This window comes from Ranitomeya variabilis, chromosome 1, assembly GCF_051348905.1.
Source record: "Ranitomeya variabilis isolate aRanVar5 chromosome 1, aRanVar5.hap1, whole genome shotgun sequence".
In the NCBI taxonomy this organism is placed as follows: Eukaryota; Metazoa; Chordata; class Amphibia; order Anura; family Dendrobatidae; genus Ranitomeya; species Ranitomeya variabilis.
This window is the reverse complement of record NC_135232.1, coordinates 13,474,283-13,497,536: the sequence shown is the minus strand read 5'-3', so window position 1 is coordinate 13,497,536 and position 23,254 is coordinate 13,474,283. Positions and strand designations below refer to the sequence as shown.

The 23,254-nt window shown below is 56.1% G+C and overlaps 2 protein-coding genes across 3 annotated transcripts in view; both read left to right on the top strand.

Annotated features, from left to right (window-relative positions):
* The window catches only part of LOC143793392 (gastrula zinc finger protein XlCGF66.1-like), a 438,535-nt gene that overhangs the window by 233,650 nt on the left and 181,631 nt on the right, over positions 1–23,254 (top strand). The gene's annotated exons all lie outside the window — the stretch shown is intronic.
* The window catches only part of LOC143793540 (uncharacterized), an 83,316-nt gene continuing 78,164 nt past the window's right edge, over positions 18,103–23,254 (top strand). Inside the window, exon 1 of one of the 2 annotated variants that reach the window (XM_077280600.1) lies at positions 18,103–18,197. The gene's annotated coding sequence lies outside the window, so the exon portion shown is untranslated. The remainder of the gene's footprint in view (positions 18,198–23,254) is intronic. The other variant, XM_077280599.1, reaches the window with a different exon arrangement.

The following is a 23,254-nucleotide window of genomic DNA, read 5'->3' as shown; positions in this document are numbered from 1 at the left end:
TACTTTTTTCATTAGTGCTCTCCTTGCTTTGGATGTCAGTTCAGGTGGACGGCCATGTCTTTGTGGGTTTGCAGTTGTGCCATACTTCCATTTTTATATGATGGTTTGAGCAGTGCTCTGTGAGATGTTCAGAGTTTGGGCTATTTTTTTATAACCTAACCCTGCTTTACTCTTCACAGCTTTAACCCTGACCTGTATGGTGCGCTCCTTGGATTTCATGATGCAGATTAATACCTAATGTTCTCACACCTCTGAGGCCTTCACAAAACAGCTTTAGCTATACTGAGAACAAATTATGCCCAGGTGGATGCAATATACTTATTATGTGACTTCTTGTGGCGATTGGTCACTGAAGATATTATTTAATGCGAACCTGTCAGCAGGTTTTGCTGATATAAGATATGGCCACCGCCTTTCAGGGCTGATATACGGCAATCTATAATGCTGTAGAAAAGCCCACGATCCGACCTGAAAGGTAAGAAAAATAACTTTTATCAAACTCACCTGCAGGGCGGTCCGGTCTAATGGGTGTCGCAGGTACGCGTCCGGCATGGCTCCCTAGCGTCGCATTCCTCCATTCTCCTGTCACCCGAGCCATCTACAATGGAGCTGCCAGATTCTCCTCTATTCTGTCAACGCTGAGACGTCTACATCGGAGCTGCCGGAATCTCCTCCATTCTCCTCCTGTCACCGCTGAGCCGTCTACTCCGGAGCTGCCGGAATCTCCTCCAATCTCCTGTCACCGCTGAGCTATCTACTCCGGAGCTGCCAGAATCTCCTCCATTCTCCTCCTGTCACCGCTGAGCTGTCTACACCGCAGCTGCCGGAATTTCCTCCATTCTCCTCCTGTCACCGCTGAGCTATCAACTCCGGAGCTGCCGGAATTTCCTCCATTCTCCTCCTGTCACCGCTGAGCCGTCTACACCGGAGCTGCTGAAATCATCTCCATTCTCCTCCTGTCACCGCTGAGCCGTCTACACCGGAGCTGCTGAAATCATCTCCATTCTCCTCCTGTCACCACTGAGCCGTCTACACCGGAGATGCCAGAATCTCCTCCATTCTTCTCTTGTCACATCTGAGACGTCTACACCGGAGCTGCCGGAATCTCCTCCATTCTCCTCCTGTCACCACTAAGCCTTCTACACTGGAGTTGCCTGAATCTCCTCCATTCTCCTTCTGTCACCGCTGAGCCGTCTACACCGGACCTGCCGGAATCTCCTCCATTCTCCTCCTGTCACCGCTGAGCCGTCTACACCGGAGCTGTCGGAATCTCCTCCATTCTCCTCCTGTCACCGCTGAGCCGTCTACACCGGAGCTGTCGGAATCTCCTCCATTCTCCTCCTGTCACCGCTGAGCCGTCTACACCGGAGCTGCCGGAATCTCCTCCTGTCACCGCTGAGCCGTCTAAACTGGAGCTGCCGGAATCTCCTCCATTCTCCTCCCGTCACCGCTGAGCCGTCTACACCGGAGCTGCCGGAATCTCCTCCATTCTCCTTCTGTCACCGCTGAGCCGTCTACACCGAAGCTGCCGGAATCTCTTCCATTCTCCTCCTGTCACCGCTGAGCCATCTACACCGGAGCTGCCGGAATCTCCTCCATTCTCCTCCTGTCACCACTGAGCCGTGTACACTGGAATTTTCCTCCTGTCACCACTAAGCCTTCTACACCGGAACTGCCGCAATCTCCTGCATTCTCCTCCTGTGACCACTGAGCCGTCTACACGGGAGCTGCAGGAATCTCCTCCATTCTCCTCCCGTCACCGCTGAGCCGTCTACACCGGAGCTTCCGGAATCTCCTCCATTCTCCTCCTGTCACCGCTGAAACATCTACACCGGAGCTGCCGGAATCTCCTCCTTTCTCCTCCTGTCACCGCTGAGCCGTCTACACCGGAGCTGCCGGAATCTCCTTCATTCTCCTCTCGTCACCGCTGAGCCGTCTACACCGGAGCTGCTGAAGTCTCCTCCATTCTCCTCCTGTCACCGCTGAGCCGTCTACACTGGAATTTTCCTCCTGTCACCACTAAGCCTTCTACACCGGAAGTGCCGCAATCTCCCGCATTCTCCTCTCGTCACCGCTGAGCCGTCTACACCGGAGCTGCCTGAATCTCCTCCATTCTCCTCCTGTCACCGCTGAGCCGTCTACACCAGAGCTGCCGGAATCTCCTCCTGTCACCTTTGAGCCATCTACACCGGAGCTGCTGCAACCTCCTGCATTCTCCTCCTGTCACCGCTGAGCCGTCTACACCGGAGCTGCCGGAATCTCCTCCATTCTCCTCCTGTCACCACTGAGCCGTCTACACGGGAGCTGCTGGAATCTCCTCCTGTCACCGCTGAGCCGTCAGCACCGGAGCTGCTGGAATCTCCTCCATTCTCCTCCTGTCACCGCTGAGCCGTCTACACCGGAGCTACCGGAATCTCCTACATTCTCCTCCTGTCACCGCTGAGCCGTCTACACTGGAGCTGCCGGAATCTCCTCCATTCTCCTCCCATCACCACTGAGCCATCTGCACCGGAGCTGCTGGAATCTCCACCATTCTCCTCCTGTCACCGCTGAGCTGTCTACACCGGAGCTACCGGAATCTCCCCCATTCTCCTCCTGTCACCTCTGAGCCGTCTACACCGGAGCTGCCGGAATCTCCTTCATTCTTCTCCTGTCAGCGCTGAGCCGTCTACACCGGAGCTGCCGGAATCTCCTCCATTCTCCTCCTGTCACCGCTGAGCCGTCTACACCGGAGCTGCCGGATTCTCCCCCATTCTCCTGTCACCGCTGAGCCGTCTACACTGGAACTGCTGGAATCTCCTCCATTCTTCTCCTGTCACCGCTGAGCCATCTACACCGGATCTGCCGGAATCTCCTCCATTCCTCTCCTGTCACCGCTGAGCCATCTACACCGGAGCTGCCGGAATCTCCTCCATTCTTCTCCTTTCACCACTGAGCCGCCTGCACTGGAATCTCCTCCTGTAACTGCTAAGCTTTCTACACCGGAGCTGCCGCAATCTCCTGCATTCTCCTCCTGTCACCGCTGAGCCGTCTACACCGGAGCTGCCGGAATCTCCTTCATTCTCCCCCTGTCATCACTGAGCCGTCTACACCGGAGCTGCCGGAATCTCATCCTGTCACCGCTGACCCGTCTACACCGGAGCTGCCGGAATCTCCTCCATTCTCCTCCCGTCACCCCTGAGCCATCTACACCGGAGCTGCCGGAATCTCCTCCATTCTCCTCCTGTCACCGCTGAGCCGTCTACACCGGAGCTGCCGGAATCTTCTCCATTCTCCTCCTGTCACCGCTGAGCCGTCTACACCGGAGCTGCCGGAATCTCCTCCATTCTCCTCCTGTCACCGCTGAGCCGTCTACACCGGAGCTGCCAGAATCTCCTCCATTCTCCTCCTGACACCGCTGAGCCGTCTACACCAGAGCTGCCGGAATCTCCTCCATTCTCCTCCTGTCACCGCTGAGCCGTCTACACTGGAGCTGCCGGAATCTCCTCCATTCTCCTCCTGTCATCGCTGAGCCATCTACACCGGAGCTGCAGGAATCTCCTCCATTCTCCTCCCGTCACCGCTGAGCCGTCTACACCGGAGCTGCCGGAATCTCCTCCATTCTCCTCCTGTCACCGCTGAAACATCTACACCGGAGCTGCCGGAATCTCCTCCTTTCTCCTCCTGTCACCGCTGAGCCGTCTACACCGGAGCTGCCGGAATCTCCTTCATTCTCCTCTCGTCACCGCTGAGCCGTCTACACCGGAGCTGCCGAAATCTCCTCCATTCTCCTCCTGTCACCGCTGAGCCGTCTACACTGGAATTTTCCTCTTGTCACCACTAAGCCTTCTACACCGGAGGTGCCGCAATCTCCCGCATTCTCCTCCTGTGACCACTGAGCCGTCTACACGGGAGCTGCCGGAATCTTCTCCTGTCACCTCTGAGCCGTCTACACCGGAGCTGCCTGAATCTCCTCCATTCTCCTCCTGTCACCGCTGAGCCGTCTACACCAGAGCTGCCGGAATCTCCTCCTGTCACCTTTGAGCCATCTACACCGGAGCTGCCGCAACCTCCTGCATTCTCCTCCTGTCACCGCTGAGCCGTCTACACCGGAGCTGCCGGAATCTCCTCCATTCTCCTCCTGTCACCACTGAGCCGTCTACACCGGAGCTGCCGGAATCTCCTCCATTCTCCTCCTGTCACCGCTGAGACATCTACACCGGAGCTGCCGGAATCTCTTCCAATCTCCTCCTGTCACCGCTGAGCCGTCTACACCGGAGTTGCCGGAATCTCCTCCATTCTCCTCCTGTCACCACTGAGCCATCTACACCGGATCTGCCGGAATCTCCTCCATTCTCCTCCTGTCACCGCTGAGCCGTCTACACCGGAGCTGCCGGAATCTCCTCCATTCTCCTCCTGTCACCGCTGAGCCGTCTACACCGGAGCTGCCGGAATCTCCTCCATTCTCCTCCTGTCACCGCTGAGCCGTCTACACCGGAGCTGCCGGAATCTCCTCCATTCTCCTCCTGTCACCGCTGAGCCGTCTACACCAGAGCTGCCGGAATCTCCTCCATTCTCCTCCTGTCTCCGCTGAGCCGTCTACACTGGAGCTGCCGGAATCTCCTCCATTCTCCTCCTGTCACCGCTGAGCCATCTACACCGGAGCTGCAGGAATCTCCTCCATTCTCCTCCCGTCACCGCTGAGCCGTCTACACCGGAGCTGCCGGAATCTCCTCCATTCTCCTCCTGTCACCGCTGAAACATCTACACCGCAGCTGCCGGAATCTCCTCCTTTCTCCTCCTGTCACCGCTGAGCCGTCTACACCGGAGCTGCCGGAATCTCCTTCATTCTCCTCTCGTCACCGCTGAGCCGTCTACACCGGAGCTGCTGAAATCTCCTCCATTCTCCTCCTGTCACCGCTGAGCCGTCTACACTGGAATTTTCCTCCTGTCACCACTAAGCCTTCTACACCGGAGGTGCCGCAATCTCCCGCATTCTCCTCCTGTGACCACTGAGCCGTCTACACGTGAGCTGCCGGAATCTTCTCCTGTCACCTCTGAGCCGTCTACACCGGAGCTGCCTGAATCTCCTCCATTCTCCTCCTGTCACCGCTGAGCCGTCTACACCAGAGCTGCCGGAATCTCCTCCTGTCACCTTTGAGCCATCTACACCGGAGCTGCCGCAACCTCCTGCATTCTCCTCCTGTCAACGCTGAGCCGTCTACACCGGAGCTGCCGGAATCTCCTCCATTCTCCTCCTGTCACCACTGAGCCATCTACACGGGAGCTGCTGGAATCTCCTCCTGTCACCGCTGAGCCGTCAGCACCGGAGCTACCGGAATCTCCTCCATTCTCCTCCTGTCACCGCTGAGCCGTCTACACTGGAGCTGCCGGAATCTCCTCCATTCTCCTCCCATCACCACTGAGCCGTCTGCACCGGAGCTGCTGGAATCTCCTCCATTCTCCTCCTGTCACCGCTGAGCTGTCTACACCGGAGCTACCGGAATCTCCTCCATTCTCCTCCTGTCACCGCTGAGCCGTCTACACCGGAGCTGCCAGAATCTCCTTCATTCTTCTCCTGTCAGCGCTGAGCCGTCTACACCGGAGCTGCCGGAATCTCCTCCATTCTCCTCCTGTCACCGCTGAGCCGTCTACACCGGAGCTGCCAGATTCTCCCCCATTCTCCTGTCACCGCTGAGCCGTCTACACTGGAGCTGCCAGAATCTCCTCCATTCTCCTCCTGTCACTGCTGAGCCGCCTACACCGAATCTGCCGGAATCTCCTCCATTCTTCTCCTGTCACAGCTGAGCCGTCAACACCGGAATCTCCTCCATTCTCCTCCTGTCACCGCTGAGCCGTCTACACCAGAGCTGCCGGAATCTCCTCCTGTCACCTTTGAGCCATCTACACCGGAGCTGCTGCAACCTCCTGCAATCTCCTCCTGTCACCGCTGAGCCGTCTACACCGGAGCTGCCGGAATCTCCTCCATTCTCCTCCTGTCACCACTGAGCCGTCTACACGGGAGCTGCTGGAATCTCCTCCTGTCACCGCTGAGCCGTCTGCACCGGAGCTGCTGGAATCTCCTCCATTCTCCTCCTGTCACCGCTGAGCCGTCTACACCGGAGCTGCTGGAATCTCCTCCATTCTCCTGTCACCGCTGAGCCGTCTACACCGGAGCTACCGGAATCTCCTCCATTCTCCTCCTGTCACCGCTGAGCCGTCTACACTGGAGCTGCCGGAATCTCCTCCATTCTCCTCCCATCACCACTGAGCCGTCTGCACCGGAGCTGCTGGAATCTCCTCCATTCTCCTCCTGTCACCGCTGAGCTGTCTACACCGGAGCTACCGGAATCTCCTCCATTCTCCTCCTGTCACCGCTGAGCCGTCTACACCGGAGCTGCCGGAATCTCCTTCATTCTTCTCCTGTCAGCGCTGAGCCGTCTACACCGGAGCTGCCGGAATCTCCTCCTGTCACCGCTGAGCCGTCTACACCGGAGCTGCCGGATTCTCCCCCATTCTCCTGTCACCGCTGAGCCGTCTACACTGGAGCTGCCGGAATCTCCTCCATTCTCCTCCTGTCACTGCTGAGCCGCCTACACCGAATCTGCCGGAATCTCCTCCATTCTTCTCCTGTCACCGCTGAGCCATCTACACCGGATCTGCCGGAATCTCCTCCATTGCTCTCCTGTCACCGCTGAGCCATCTACACCGGAGCTGCCGGAATCTCCTCCATTCTTCTCCTTTCACCGCTGAGCCGCCTGCACTGGAATCTCCTCCTGTAACCGCTAAGCTTTCTACACCGGAGCTGCCGCAATCTCCTGCATTCTCCCCCTGTCACCGCTGAGCCGTCTACACCGGAGCTGCCGGAATCTCCTTCATTCTCCCCCTGTCACCACTGAGCCGTCTACACCGGAGCTGCCGGAATCTCATCCTGTCACCGCTGACCCGTCTACACCGGAGCTGCCGGAATCTCCTCCATTCTCCTCCCGTCACCCCTGAGCCGTCTACACCGGAGCTGCCGGAATCTCCTCCATTCTCCTCCTGTCACCGCTGAGCCGTCTACACCGGAGCTGCCGGAATCTCCTCCATTCTCCTCCTGTCACCGCTGAGCCGTCTACACCGGAGCTGCCGGAATCTCCTCCATTCTCCTCCTGTCACCGCTGACCCGTCTACACCGGAGCTGCCGGAATCTCCTCCATTCTCCTCCTGACACCGCTGAGCCGTCTACACCAGAGCTGCCGGAATCTCCTCCATTCTCCTCCTGTCACCGCTGAGCCGTCTACACTGGAGCTGCCGGAATCTCCTCCATTCTCCTCCTGTCACCGCTGAGCCGTCTACACCGGAGCTGCCGGAATCTCCTCCATTCTCCTCCTGTCACCCCTGAGCCATCTACACCGGAGCTGCCGGAATCTCCTCCATTCTCCTCTTGTCACCGCTGAGCCGCCTACACCGGAGCTGCCGGAATCTCCTCCATTCTCCTCCCGTCACCCCTGGAGCCATCTACACCGGAGCTGCCGGAATCTCCTCCATTCTCCTCCTGTCACTGCTGAGCCGTCTACACCGGAGCTGCCAGAATGTCCTCCATTCTTCTGTCACCGCTGAGCTGTCTACATCGGAGCTGCCGGAATCTCCTCTATTCTCCTCCCGACACCGCTGAGCCGTCTACACCGGAGCTGCCGGAATCTCCTTCATTCTCCTCCTGTCACCGCTGAGCCGTCTACACCGGAGCTGCCGGAATCTCCTTCATTCTTCTCCTGTCACCGCTGAGCCGTCTACACCGGAGCTGCCGGAATCTCCTCCATTCTCCTCCTGTCACCGCTGACCCGTCTACACCGGAGCTGCCGGAATCTCCTCCTTTCTCCTCCCGTCATCGTTGAGCCGTCTACACCGGAGCTGCCGGAATCTCCTTCATTCTTCTCCTGTCAGCGCTGAGCCGTCTACACCGGAGCTGCCGGAATCTCCTCCATTCTCCTGCTGTCACCGCTGAGCCATCTACACCGGAGCTGCCGGAATCTCCCCCATTCTTCTCCTGTCACTGCTGAGCCGCCTACACCGAATCTGCCGGAATCTCCTCCATTCTTATCCTGTCACCGCTGAGCCATCTACACCGGATCTGCCGGAATCTCCTCCATTCCTCTCCTGTCACCGCTGAGCCATCTACACCGGAGCTGCTGGAATCTCCTCCATTCTTCTCCTTTCACCGCTGAGCCGCCTACACTGGAATCTCCTCCTGTCACCGCTAAGCCTTCTACACCGGAGCTGCCGCAATCTCCTGCATTCTCCTCCTGTCACCGCTGAGCCGTCTACACTGGAGCTGCCGGAATCTCCTCCATTCTCCTCCTGTCACTGCTGAGCCGTCTATACCGGAGCTGCCGGAATCTCCTCCATTCTCCTCCTGTCACCGCTGAGCCGTCTACCCCAGAGCTGCCGGAATCTCCTCCATTCTCCTCCTGTCACCGCTGAGCCATCTACCCCAGAGCTGCCGGAATCTCCTCCATTCTCCTCCTGTCACCGCTGAGCCGTCTACACCGGAGCTGCCGGAATCTCCTCCATTCTCCTCCTGTCACCGCTGAGCCGTCTACACCGGAGCTGCCGGAATCTCCTCCATTCTCCTGTCACCGCTGAGCCGTCTACACCGGAGCTGCCAGAATCTCCTCCATTCTCCTCCTGTCACCGCTGAGCCGTCTACACCGGAGCTGCCAGAATCTCCTCCATTCTCCTCCTGTCACCGCTGAGCCGTCTACCCCGGAGCTGCCGGAATCTCCTCCATTCTCCTCCTGTCACCGCTGAGCCGTCTACACCGGAGCTGCCGGAATCTCCTCCATTCTCCTCCTGTCACCGCTGAGCCGTCTACACCGGAGCTGCCGGAATCTCCTCCATTCTCCTCCTGTCACCGCTGAGCCGTCTACACCGGAGCTGCCGGAATCTCCTCCATTCTCCTCCTGTCACCGCTGAGCCGTCTACACCGGAGCTGCCGAAATCTCCTCCATTCTCCTCCTGTCACTGCTGAGCCGTCTACACTGGAGCTGCCGGAATCTCCTCCATTCTCCTCCCGTCACCGCTGAGCCGTCTACACTGGAGCTGCCGGAATCTCCTCCATTCTCCTCCCGTCACTGCTGAGTCGTCTACACCGGAGCTGCCGGAATCTCCTCCATTCTCCTCCTGTCACCGCTGAGCCGTCTACACCGGAGCTGCCGGAATCTCCTCCATTCTCCTCCTGTCACCGCTGAGCCGTCTACACCAGAGCGGCCAGAATCTCCTCCATTCTCCTCCTGTCACCGCTGAGCCGTCTACACCAGAGCGGCCAGAATCTCCTCCATTCTCCTCCCGTCACTGCTGAGCCGTCTACACTGGAGCTGCCGGAATCTCCTCCATTCTCCTCCTGTCACCGCTGAGCCGTCTACACCGGAGCTGCCGGAATCTCCTCCATTCTCCTCCTGTCACCGCTGAGCCGTCTACACTGGAGCTGCCGGAATCTCCTCCATTCTCCTCCCATCACCACTGAGCCGTCTGCACCGGAGCTGCTGGAATCTCCTCCATTCTCCTCCTGTCACCGCTGAGCTGTCTACACCGGAGCTACCGGAATCTCCTCCATTCTCCTCCTGTCACCGCTGAGCCGTCTACACCGGAGCTGCCGGAATCTCCTTCATTCTTCTCCTGTCAGCGCTGAGCCGTCTACACCGGAGCTGCCGGAATCTCCTCCTGTCACCGCTGAGCCGTCTACACCGGAGCTGCCGGATTCTCCCCCATTCTCCTGTCACCGCTGAGCCGTCTACACTGGAGCTGCCGGAATCTCCTCCATTCTCCTCCTGTCACTGCTGAGCCGCCTACACCGAATCTGCCGGAATCTCCTCCATTCTTCTCCTGTCACCGCTGAGCCATCTACACCGGATCTGCCGGAATCTCCTCCATTCCTCTCCTGTCACCGCTGAGCCATCTACACCGGAGCTGCCGGAATCTCCTCCATTCTTCTCCTTTCACCGCTGAGCCGCCTGCACTGGAATCTCCTCCTGTAACCGCTAAGCTTTCTACACCGGAGCTGCCGCAATCTCCTGCATTCTCCCCCTGTCACCGCTGAGCCGTCTACACCGGAGCTGCCGGAATCTCCTTCATTCTCCCCCTGTCACCACTGAGCCGTCTACACCGGAGCTGCCGGAATCTCATCCTGTCACCGCTGACCCGTCTACACCGGAGCTGCCGGAATCTCCTCCATTCTCCTCCCGTCACCCCTGAGCCGTCTACACCGGAGCTGCCGGAATCTCCTCCATTCTCCTCCTGTCACCGCTGAGCCGTCTACACCGGAGCTGCCGGAATCTCCTCCATTCTCCTCCTGTCACCGCTGAGCCGTCTACACCGGAGCTGCCGGAATCTCCTCCATTCTCCTCCTGTCACCGCTGACCCGTCTACACCGGAGCTGCCGGAATCTCCTCCATTCTCCTCCTGACACCGCTGAGCCGTCTACACCAGAGCTGCCGGAATCTCCTCCATTCTCCTCCTGTCACCGCTGAGCCGTCTACACTGGAGCTGCCGGAATCTCCTCCATTCTCCTCCTGTCACCGCTGAGCCGTCTACACCGGAGCTGCCGGAATCTCCTCCATTCTCCTCCTGTCACCCCTGAGCCATCTACACCGGAGCTGCCGGAATCTCCTCCATTCTCCTCTTGTCACCGCTGAGCCGCCTACACCGGAGCTGCCGGAATCTCCTTCATTCTCCTCCCGTCACCCCTGGAGCCATCTACACCGGTGCTGCCGGAATCTCCTCCATTCTCCTCCTGTCACTGCTGAGCCGTCTACACCGGAGCTGCCAGAATGTCCTCCATTCTTCTGTCACCGCTGAGCCATCTACACCGGAGCTGCCGGAATCTCCTTCATTCTTCTCCTGTCAGCGCTGAGCCGTCTACACCGGAGCTGCCGGAATCTCCTCCATTCTCCTGCTGTCACCGCTGAGCCATCTACACCGGAGCTGCCGGAATCTCCCCCATTCTTCTCCTGTCACTGCTGAGCCGCCTACACCGAATCTGCCGGAATCTCCTCCATTCTTATCCTGTCACCGCTGAGCCATCTACACCGGATCTGCCGGAATCTCCTCCATTCCTCTCCTGTCACCGCTGAGCCATCTACACCGGAGCTGCTGGAATCTCCTCCATTCTTCTCCTTTCACCGCTGAGCCGCCTACACTGGAATCTCCTCCTGTCACCGCTAAGCCTTCTACACCGGAGCTGCCGCAATCTCCTGCATTCTCCTCCTGTCACCGCTGAGCCGTCTACACTGGAGCTGCCGGAATCTCCTCCATTCTCCTCCTGTCACTGCTGAGCCGTCTATACCGGAGCTGCCGGAATCTCCTCCATTCTCTTCCTGTCACCGCTGAGCCGTCTACCCCAGAGCTGCCGGAATCTCCTCCATTCTCCTCCTGTCACCGCTGAGCCATCTACCCCAGAGCTGCCGGAATCTCCTCCATTCTCCTCCTGTCACCGCTGAGCCGTCTACACTGGAGCTGCCGGAATCTCCTCCATTCTCCTCCTGTCACCGCTGAGCCGTCTACACCGGAGCTGCCGGAATCTCCTCCATTCTCCTCCTGTCACCCCTGAGCCATCTACACCGGAGCTGCCGGAATCTCCTCCATTCTCCTCTTGTCACCGCTGAGCCGCCTACACCGGAGCTGCCGGAATCTCCTCCATTCTCCTCCCGTCACCCCTGGAGCCATCTACACCGGAGCTGCCGGAATCTCCTCCATTCTCCTCCTGTCACTGCTGAGCCGTCTACACCGGAGCTGCCAGAATGTCCTCCATTCTTCTGTCACCGCTGAGCTGTCTACATCGGAGCTGCCGGAATCTCCTCTATTCTCCTCCCGACACCGCTGAGCCGTCTACACCGGAGCTGCCGGAATCTCCTTCATTCTCCTCCTGTCACCGCTGAGCCGTCTACACCGGAGCTGCCGGAATCTCCTTCATTCTTCTCCTGTCACCGCTGACCCGTCTACACCGGAGCTGCCGGAATCTCCTCCTTTCTCCTCCCGTCATCGTTGAGCCGTCTACACCGGAGCTGCCGGAATCTCCTTCATTCTTCTCTTGTCAGCGCTGAGCCGTCTACACCGGAGCTGCCGGAATCTCCTCCATTCTCCTGCTGTCACCGCTGAGCCATCTACACCGGAGCTGCCGGAATCTCCCCCATTCTTCTCCTGTCACTGCTGAGCCGCCTACACCGAATCTGCCGGAATCTCCTCCATTCTTATCCTGTCACCGCTGAGCCATCTACACCGGATCTGCCGGAATCTCCTCCATTCCTCTCCTGTCACCGCTGAGCCATCTACACCGGAGCTGCTGGAATCTCCTCCATTCTTCTCCTTTCACCGCTGAGCCGCCTACACTGGAATCTCCTCCTGTCACCGCTAAGCCTTCTACACCGGAGCTGCCGCAATCTCCTGCATTCTCCTCCTGTCAACGCTGAGCCGTCTACACTGGAGCTGCCGGAATCTCCTCCATTCTCCTCCTGTCACTGCTGAGCCGTCTATACCGGAGCTGCCGGAATCTCCTCCATTCTCCTCCTGTCACCGCTGAGCCGTCTACCCCAGAGCTGCCGGAATCTCCTCCATTCTCCTCCTGTCACCGCTGAGCCATCTACCCCAGAGCTGCCGGAATCTCCTCCATTCTCCTCCTGTCACCGCTGAGCCGTCTACACCGGAGCTGCCGGAATCTCCTCCATTCTCCTCCTGTCACCGCTGAGCCGTCTACACCGGAGCTGCCGGAATCTCCTCCATTCTCCTGTCACCGCTGAGCCGTCTACACCGGAGCTGCCAGAATCTCCTCCATTCTCCTCCTGTCACCGCTGAGCCGTCTACACCGGAGCTGCCAGAATCTCCTCCATTCTCCTCCTGTCACCGCTGAGCCGTCTACCCCGGAGCTGCCGGAATCTCCTCCATTCTCCTCCTGTCACCGCTGAGCCGTCTACACCGGAGCTGCCGGAATCTCCTCCATTCTCCTCCTGTCACCGCTGAGCCGTCTACACCGGAGCTGCCGGAATCTCCTCCATTCTCCTCCTGTCACCGCTGAGCCGTCTACACCGGAGCTGCCGGAATCTCCTCCATTCTCCTCCTGTCACCGCTGAGCCGTCTACACCGGAGCTGCCGAAATCTCCTCCATTCTCCTCCTGTCACTGCTGAGCCGTCTACACTGGAGCTGCCGGAATCTCCTCCATTCTCCTCCCGTCACCGCTGAGCCGTCTACACTGGAGCTGCCGGAATCTCCTCCATTCTCCTCCCGTCACTGCTGAGTCGTCTACACCGGAGCTGCCGGAATCTCCTCCATTCTCCTCCTGTCACCGCTGAGCCGTCTACACCGGAGCTGCCGGAATCTCCTCCATTCTCCTCCTGTCACCGCTGAGCCGTCTACACCAGAGCGGCCAGAATCTCCTCCATTCTCCTCCTGTCACCGCTGAGCCGTCTACACCAGAGCGGCCAGAATCTCCTCCATTCTCCTCCCGTCACTGCTGAGCCGTCTACACTGGAGCTGCCGGAATCTCCTCCATTCTCCTCCTGTCACTGCTGAGCCGTCTACACCGGAGCTGCCGGAATCTCCTCCATTCTCCTCCTGTCACCGCTGAGCCGTCTACACTGGAGCTGCCGGAATCTCCTCCATTCTCCTCCCATCACCACTGAGCCGTCTGCACCGGAGCTGCTGGAATCTCCTCCATTCTCCTCCTGTCACCGCTGAGCTGTCTACACCGGAGCTACCGGAATCTCCTCCATTCTCCTCCTGTCACCGCTGAGCCGTCTACACCGGAGCTGCCGGAATCTCCTTCATTCTTCTCCTGTCAGCGCTGAGCCGTCTACACCGGAGCTGCCGGAATCTCCTCCTGTCACCGCTGAGCCGTCTACACCGGAGCTGCCGGATTCTCCCCCATTCTCCTGTCACCGCTGAGCCGTCTACACTGGAGCTGCCGGAATCTCCTCCATTCTCTTCCTGTCACTGCTGAGCCGCCTACACCGAATCTGCCGGAATCTCCTCCATTCTTCTCCTGTCACCGCTGAGCCATCTACACCGGATCTGCCGGAATCTCCTCCATTCCTCTCCTGTCACCGCTGAGCCATCTACACCGGAGCTGCCGGAATCTCCTCCATTCTTCTCCTTTCACCGCTGAGCCGCCTGCACTGGAATCTCCTCCTGTAACCGCTAAGCTTTCTACACCGGAGCTGCCGCAATCTCCTGCATTCTCCCCTTGTCACCGCTGAGCCGTCTACACCGGAGCTGCCAGAATCTCCTTCATTCTCCCCCTGTCACCACTGAGCCGTCTACACCGGAGCTGCCGGAATCTCATCCTGTCACCGCTGACCCGTCTACACCGGAGCTGCCGGAATCTCCTCCATTCTCCTCCCGTCACCCCTGAGCCGTCTACACCGGAGCTGCCGGAATCTCCTCCATTCTCCTCCTGTCACCGCTGAGCCGTCTACACCGGAGCTGCCGGAATCTCCTCCATTCTCCTCCTGTCACCGCTGAGCCGTCTACACCGGAGCTGCCGGAATCTCCTCCATTCTCCTCCTGTCACCGCTGACCCGTCTACACCGGAGCTGCCGGAATCTCCTCCATTCTCCTCCTGACACCGCTGAGCCGTCTACACCAGAGCTGCCGGAATCTCCTCCATTCTCCTCCTGTCACCGCTGAGCCGTCTACACTGGAGCTGCCGGAATCTCCTCCATTCTCCTCCTGTCACCGCTGAGCCGTCTACACCGGAGCTGCCGGAATCTCCTCCATTCTCCTCCTGTCACCCCTGAGCCATCTACACCGGAGCTGCCGGAATCTCCTCCATTCTCCTCTTGTCACCGCTGAGCCGCCTACACCGGAGCTGCCGGAATCTCCTCCATTCTCCTCCCGTCACCCCTGGAGCCATCTACACCGGAGCTGCCGGAATCTCCTCCATTCTCCTCCTGTCACTGCTGAGCCGTCTACACCGGAGCTGCCAGAATGTCCTCCATTCTTCTGTCACCGCTGAGCCGTCTACACCGGAGCTGCCGGAATCTCCTTCATTCTTCTCCTGTCACCGCTGAGCCGTCTACACCGGAGCTGCCGGAATCTCCTCCATTCTTCTCCTTTCACCGCTGAGCCGCCTGCACTGGAATCTCCTCCTGTAACCGCTAAGCTTTCTACACCGGAGCTGCCGCAATCTCCTGCATTCTCCCCCTGTCACCGCTGAGCCGTCTACACCGGAGCTGCCGGAATCTCCTTCATTCTCCCCCTGTCACCACTGAGCCGTCTACACCGGAGCTGCCGGAATCTCATCCTGTCACCGCTGACCCGTCTACACCGGAGCTGCCGGAATCTCCTCCATTCTCCTCCCGTCACCCCTGAGCCGTCTACACCGGAGCTGCCGGAATCTCCTCCATTCTCCTCCTGTCACCGCTGAGCCGTCTACACCGGAGCTGCCGGAATCTCCTCCATTCTCCTCCTGTCACCGCTGAGCCGTCTACACCGGAGCTGCCGGAATCTCCTCCATTCTCCTCCTGTCACCGCTGACCCGTCTACACCGGAGCTGCCGGAATCTCCTCCATTCTCCTCCTGACACCGCTGAGCCGTCTACACCAGAGCTGCCGGAATCTCCTCCATTCTCCTCCTGTCACCGCTGAGCCGTCTACACTGGAGCTGCCGGAATCTCCTCCATTCTCCTCCTGTCACCGCTGAGCCGTCTACACCGGAGCTGCCGGAATCTCCTCCATTCTCCTCCTGTCACCCCTGAGCCATCTACACCGGAGCTGCCGGAATCTCCTCCATTCTCCTCTTGTCACCGCTGAGCCGCCTACACCGGAGCTGCCGGAATCTCCTCCATTCTCCTCCCGTCACCCCTGGAGCCATCTACACCGGAGCTGCCGGAATCTCCTCCATTCTCCTCCTGTCACTGCTGAGCCGTCTACACCGGAGCTGCCAGAATGTCCTCCATTCTTCTGTCACCGCTGAGCCGTCTACACCGGAGCTGCCGGAATCTCCTTCATTCTTCTCCTGTCACCGCTGAGCCGTCTACACCGGAGCTGCCGGAATCTCCTCCATTCTCCTCCTGTCACCGCTGACCCGTCTACACCGGAGCTGCCGGAATCTCCTCCTTTCTCCTCCCGTCATCGTTGAGCCGTCTACACCGGAGCTGCCGGAATCTCCTTCATTCTTCTCCTGTCAGCGCTGAGCCGTCTACACCGGAGCTGCCGGAATCTCCTCCATTCTCCTGCTGTCACCGCTGAGCCATCTACACCGGAGCTGCCGGAATCTCCCCCATTCTTCTCCTGTCACTGCTGAGCCGCCTACACCGAATCTGCCGGAATCTCCTCCATTCTTATCCTGTCACCGCTGAGCCATCTACACCGGATCTGCCGGAATCTCCTCCATTCCTCTCCTGTCACCGCTGAGCCATCTACACCGGAGCTGCTGGAATCTCCTCCATTCTTCTCCTTTCACCGCTGAGCCGCCTACACTGGAATCTCCTCCTGTCACCGCTAAGCCTTCTACACCGGAGCTGCCGCAATCTCCTGCATTCTCCTCCTGTCACCGCTGAGCCGTCTACACTGGAGCTGCCGGAATCTCCTCCATTCTCCTCCTGTCACTGCTGAGCCGTCTATACCGGAGCTGCCGGAATCTCCTCCATTCTCCTCCTGTCACCGCTGAGCCGTCTACCCCAGAGCTGCCGGAATCTCCTCCATTCTCCTCCTGTCACCGCTGAGCCATCTACCCCAGAGCTGCCGGAATCTCCTCCATTCTCCTCCTGTCACCGCTGAGCCGTCTACACCGGAGCTGCCGGAATCTCCTCCATTCTCCTCCTGTCACCGCTGAGCCGTCTACACCGGAGCTGCCGGAATCTCCTCCATTCTCCTGTCACCGCTGAGCCGTCTACACCGGAGCTGCCAGAATCTCCTCCATTCTCCTCCTGTCACCGCTGAGCCGTCTACACCGGAGCTGCCAGAATCTCCTCCATTCTCCTCCTGTCACCGCTGAGCCGTCTACCCCGGAGCTGCCGGAATCTCCTCCATTCTCCTCCTGTCACCGCTGAGCCGTCTACACCGGAGCTGCCGGAATCTCCTCCATTCTCCTCCTGTCACCGCTGAGCCGTCTACACCGGAGCTGCCGGAATCTCCTCCATTATCCTCCTGTCACCGCTGAGCTGTCTACACCGGAGCTGCCGGAATCTCCTCCATTCTCCTCCTGTCACCGTTGAGCCGTCTACACCGGAGCTGCCGAAATCTCCTCCATTCTCCTCCTGTCACTGCTGAGCCGTCTACACTGGAGCTGCCGGAATCTCCTCCATTCTCCTCCCGTCACCGCTGAGCCGTCAACACTGGAGCTGCCGGAATCTCCTCCATTCTCCTCCCGTCACTGCTGAGCCGTCTACACCGGAGCTGCCGGAATCTCCTCCATTCTCCTCCTGTCACCGCTGAGCCGTCTACACCGGAGCTGCCGGAATCTCCTCCATTCTCCTCCTGTCACCGCTGAGCCGTCTACACTGGAGCTGCCGGAATCTCCTCCATTCTCCTCCTGTCACCGCTGAGCCGTCTACACCGGAGCTGCTGGAGGAGAGTTTCGGGAGACAGAATGAGGAGGAAGTGTCTGCTGCACTGCGAGAGCGGGAGGAGCTGTGCCGACTAAGGCTACTTTCATACTAGCGTTAACTGCAATACGTCGCAAATGCGTCGTTTTGCCGAAAATACGCATCCAGCAAAAGTTCTTGCTGGATACGTTTTTTCGTCATAGACTAACATTAGCGACGCATTTGCGACGCATTGCCAAACGTTGCGTCCGTTTTGCGACGCTTGGGCGTGTGGTAGCGGACCGTCGGGAGAAAAAAACGTTACATGTAACGTTTTTTGCTCCCGACGGTCCGCTTTTTCCGACCGCGCATGCGCGGCCGGAACTCCGCCCCCACCTCCCCGCACTTCCCCGCACCTCACAATGGGTCAGCGGATGTGTGGGAAAAATGCATCCGCTGCCCCCGTTGTGCGGCGGAGACCACGCTAGCGTCGGGAACGTCGGCCCGACGCACAGCGACGGGTTGTTCCCGACGCTAGTGTGAAAGTAGCCTTAGTCTCCACAATCCACAAGTCCTTCTCCTTATGTCTTTTTAGCTCCGCCCCTGATCTCATTACGGTGACGTCACCACAGGGCCTTCCGCTCTCAGTGCAGCAGCTCCGTCCTGGTTGTGTGCAGCTCGTGTTCTCTGGTGTCAGCCAGCAGCAGATTTCCCGCCATTCCGGTGAGATTACAGGAGGGTTTGGTGGAGTTTTGGTGCTTGTGGGTATGTTCACACGATCCTGATTTCAATCCTTTTTTTTCAGGACAAAAACCGCAGCTCTTGGCAGAAAACGCAGGTGCGTTTTTGGTGCGTTTTTGATGCGGTTTTTAGTGCGGTTTTTTATGCAGTTTTCTCTGCAGATTGTCTGTGTTTGACACAAATAAAGCTTTAACTGCAGTGGGGGGAAAAAAAAGAAGAAATGATGTCATTTCCTTGTCCAACCCTTTTCTTCTTCCATCCTCCATTTTGGGACTAAAAATGCACATGCGTCGCACTTGCGTTTTGCGCCGCATGCGTCACTGCGGTGCACACGTCCGGGCGCAGAGGACGCAGCAAGTTGCATTTTTGCTGCGTCCAAAATCAATCAAAAAAAGGACGCATGCGTCGCAAAACGCAGCGTTGTGCATGCGTTTTGCTGCGTTTTTGTTTGCGTTGTGTGTTGCGGCGCCGACGCTGCGGCGCACAACGCAGATGTGAACATAGTCTAAGTGCCACGTATTTCAGTGCCACGTATTTCAGTGCCACGTATCACGTATCAAAGTGCCACGTATTATGTATTTCAGTGCCATGTGCCACGTATCAAAGTGCCACGTATCACGTATTTCAGTGCCACGTGCCACGTATTTCAGTGCCACGTATCAAAGTGCCACGTATCACGTATTTCAGTGCCACGTGCCACGTATCAAAGTGCCACGTATCACGTATTTCAGTGCCACGTATCACGTATTTCAGTGCCACGTGCCACGTATTTCAGTGCCACGTATCACGTATTTCAGTGCCACGTATCACGTATTTCAGTGCCACGTATCACGTATTTCAGTGCCACGTGCCACGTATTTCAGTGCCACGTGCCACGTATTTAAGTGACACGTGCCACGTATTTCAGTGCCACGTATTTAAGTGACACATGCCACGTATTTCAGTGCCACGTGCCACGCATTTAAGTGACACGTGCCACGTATCAAAGTGCCACGTATCACGTATTTCAGTGCCACGTATTTAAGTGCCACGTGTCACGTATTTAATTGCCACGAATTTAAGTGCCACGTATCCCACGAAGATTTTCCATGGAGAACAGACACATCCAGAGATATGTCTGCTCTCCACGGCTGCAGCAACACACTGACAGGAGCCATAGTTCCTGTCGGTGTGTCACTGCGCATGCGCGAGCGAGTTTACCGGCGGTCATTGACCCCGGCACTCTTGCTTAACGGCAGTGCTGTGTGGGAAAGTTCAACGCAGCTGTACTGCCGTTAACCGAGACGCCGGAGCCATTGAACTCCGGAACAGTACGCGATACACTGCTAGGAGCTTCGCTCCTGGCAGTGTATCGCCGGAGAGCAGCCGATCGGCGTGGGACACTCGTCTTATGGATTCTGCGGACAGGGAGTATGGATTTGATTTTTTATTTTGTGATTTTTCCCTGGAGGATCGAGGGCTTCGCCTACCAGTGTGCTGTTGGTGAGTATATACTCTGTGTTATGTGTTGTATGTACTGTGTGTCATGTATGTGTATTGTGTGTAGGTGTTTTGTGTAACTTTACAATTGTGCTAAGTCGCCGGACACAGGGACAACTCTCCCATCCTAATACCGGATGGGAGTAGTAGTCCCATACGGCGACTTAGCACAATTGGGTGGCACTATGGTCGCGTGGGGACACGCACACGCACACACACACAGACACACACACACACATACATACACACACACACAGACACACACACACATACACACACACACACATACATACACACACATACCAAATCAATCACGATCCCCATGCGACGGTATGCCTCCATGTCTCTCCGCCCAAGCACTTCCGCCCACGCACTTCAGGCCGCTTCCCCGCACTTCCGGCTGCAGCGGTTCTGCACCACAAACCGCAATAAAACCCGCAGATATATTTTTGATCTGCGGGTTTTACTGCGGGTTTGACCTCACAATGGAGGTCTATGGGTGCAGAACCGCTGCTGTTTCGGGCAAAGAAGTGAAATGGTCCTTCTTTTTTCCCGCAGCTATTCAGCGCGGCTTTTTTTTTAAATTCAGGATCATGTGCACAGCGTTTCCTGTTTTCCATAGGGTTACATTGTACTGTACCCTGCATGGAAAAAAGCTGCGGAACCGCGGTTCTGCAGTAAAAAACGCACTGTGTGAACATGGCCTTAGTCTCCACAATCCACAAGTCCTTCTCCTTATGTCTTTTTAGCTCCGCCCCTGATCTCATGACGGTGACGTCACCACAGGGCCTTCCTCTCTCCTGAGCCCCGCCCCCTGGTCACATGACAGTGACGTCACCACAGGGCCTTCCGCTCTCAGTGCAGCAGCTCCGTCCTGGTTGTGTGCAGCTCGTGTTCTCTGGTGTCAGCCAGCAGCAGATTTCCCGCCATTCCGGTGAGATTACAGGAGGGTTTGGTGGAGTTTTGGTGCTTGTGGTAAATCTGTGAGAGGAGAGTGTGGGGTGAGATCAGAGCTGTTCCTGTGGAGGCTCCTGCTCCATGTGACTGCGGCTCCTCAGTGTTGGGGATGTTAACCCCTTAGTGACGGAGACAATTTGCTACTTAACCCCTTCATGACCGGAGCTTGTTTCTGTTTTCCGTTTTTTGCTCCCCTCCTTCCCAGAGCCATAACTTTATTATTTTTCCGTCCATTTGGCCATGTGAGGGGTTATTTTTTGTGGGACGAGTTGTAGTTTTGAATTACCTCATTGGTTTTACGATGTCATGTAAGAGAAAATGGGAAAACAGTGCAGTCCCACTCTTGTTTTTTGTTTGGCTTTTTTGCTAGGTTCACTAAATGCTAAAACTGAGCTGCCGTTATGATTCTCCAGGTCATTACGGGTTCATAGACACCTAACATGTCTAGGTTCTCTTTTTAAAACAATAAATAAATTGCGCCATTTTCCGATACTCGTAGCGTCTCCATTTTTCGTGATCTGGGGTCGGGTGAGGGCTTATTTTTTGCTCGCCGAGCTGACGTTTTTAATGATACCATTTTGGTGCAGACACGATCTTGTGATCGCCCGTTATTGCATTTTAATACAACGTCGTGGCGACCCAAAAAAACCCGTAATTCTGGCGTTTTGAATTTTTTTCTCTCTACGCCGTTTAGCGATCAGGTTAATGCTTTTTTTTATTGATAGATCGGGCGATTCTGAACACGGCGATACCAAATATGTGTAGGTTTGATTTTTTTTTTTTGAGGGGGGGGTTCTTTGGGGCGAAAGGGGGGCGATTCGAACTTTTGTATATTTTTTTTATTTTATATATATATTTTTATACTTTTGCCATACTTCAATATTCTCCATGAGAGGCTAGAAGCTGCCATAACCCGATCGGCTCTGCTACATAGAGGTGATGATTAGATCGCTCCTATGTAGCAGAATTACAGACTTGCTATGAGCACTGACCACAGGGTGACGCTCATAGCAATCCCGCATCAACAACCATAGAGGGAGACCTCTGGTTGTCATGCCGACACACCAATGACCCCCAATGTGACGGATGACCGGAATCGCTTGCTAAATGCCCCTGTCAGCATTTGACAGCGGCATTTAACTAGTTAATAGCAGCAGGTAGATCACGATTCCACCCGTGTCTATTGTGGGCACATAACAGCTGACCTGTCCCAGCTCACCGCCGGAGCCCACCTCAAAGGGAGACATACTGACATCGCCGTACTATTCCGTCCAATGGCAGTAAGGGTTAATGACCAGGCCAATTTTTACAATTCTGACCACTGTCCCTTTATGAGGTTATAACTCTGGAGCTTCCATGGATCCCGGTGATTCTGACATGTTTTCTCGTGACATATTGTACTTCATGTTAGTGGTAACATTTCTTTCATATGACTTATATTTATTTATGGAAAAAACGGAAATTTGGCGAAAATTTAAAACATTTTGCAATTTTCAAACTTTTAATTTTTATGCCCTTAAATCAGAAAGATCTGTCACACAAAATAGTTAATAAATAACATTTCCCACATGTCTACTTTACATCAGCACAATTTTGGAAACAATTTTTTTTTAGGAAGTTAAAAGGGTTAAAATTTGACCAGTGATTTCTCATTTTTACAACAAAATTTACAAAACCATTTTTTTAGGGACCACCTCACATTTGAAGTGACTTTGAGGGGTCTATAATGATAGAAAATACCCGAAAGTGACACCATTCTAAAAAGTGCATCCCTCAAGGTGCTCAAAACCACATTCAAGAAGTTTATTAACCCTTTACGTGCTTCACAGGAACTGAAGCAATGTAGAAGGAAAAATTGAACACTTGACTTTTTTTCACAAACATTTTAGTTCTAAACCAATTTTTTTTTATTTTCACAAAGAAAGAAAGAGAAAATGAAAAACAAAACTTGTTGTGCAATTTCTCGTGAGTACACTGATACCCCATATGTGGGGGTAAACCACTGTTTGGGTGCATGGAAGGGCTCAGAAGGGAAGGAGCGCTGTTTGACTTTTTCAACGCAGAATTGGCTGGAATTGAGATTGGACGCCATGTCGCATTTTGAGACCCCCCTGATGTGCCTAAACAGTGGAAACCCCCCAATTCTAACTCCAACCCCAACACACCCCTAACCCTAATCCCAACTCTAGCCCCAACCCTAACTTTAGCCCAACTCTAACCCTAATGGGAAAATGGAAATAAATACATTTTTATTATTATTATTATTATTATTATTTTTCCCTAACTAAGGGGGTGATAAAGGGGGGTTTTATTTACTATTTTTTTGTATTTTGATCCCTGTGATTGGGTCTGTCACAGTGATCAAAATGAACTAATAGTAAACATCTCCTATTGTTGCCAGGTGCTGACCGGCAGATCTCTGCGGGGACACTGCGCATACGCCCGCCATTTTCTTCCCAGAAAAAGATTCCGGCGGCCATGGGGGGACACAGGAACATCGGGTGGGGAGGGGGGAGACACAGAACCGGGGACCCTACTTCTCTCTCTTCTGATGTGCGATCACAGAGGAGAGAGAAATTAAATGGAAAATCAGACTTTTCTTT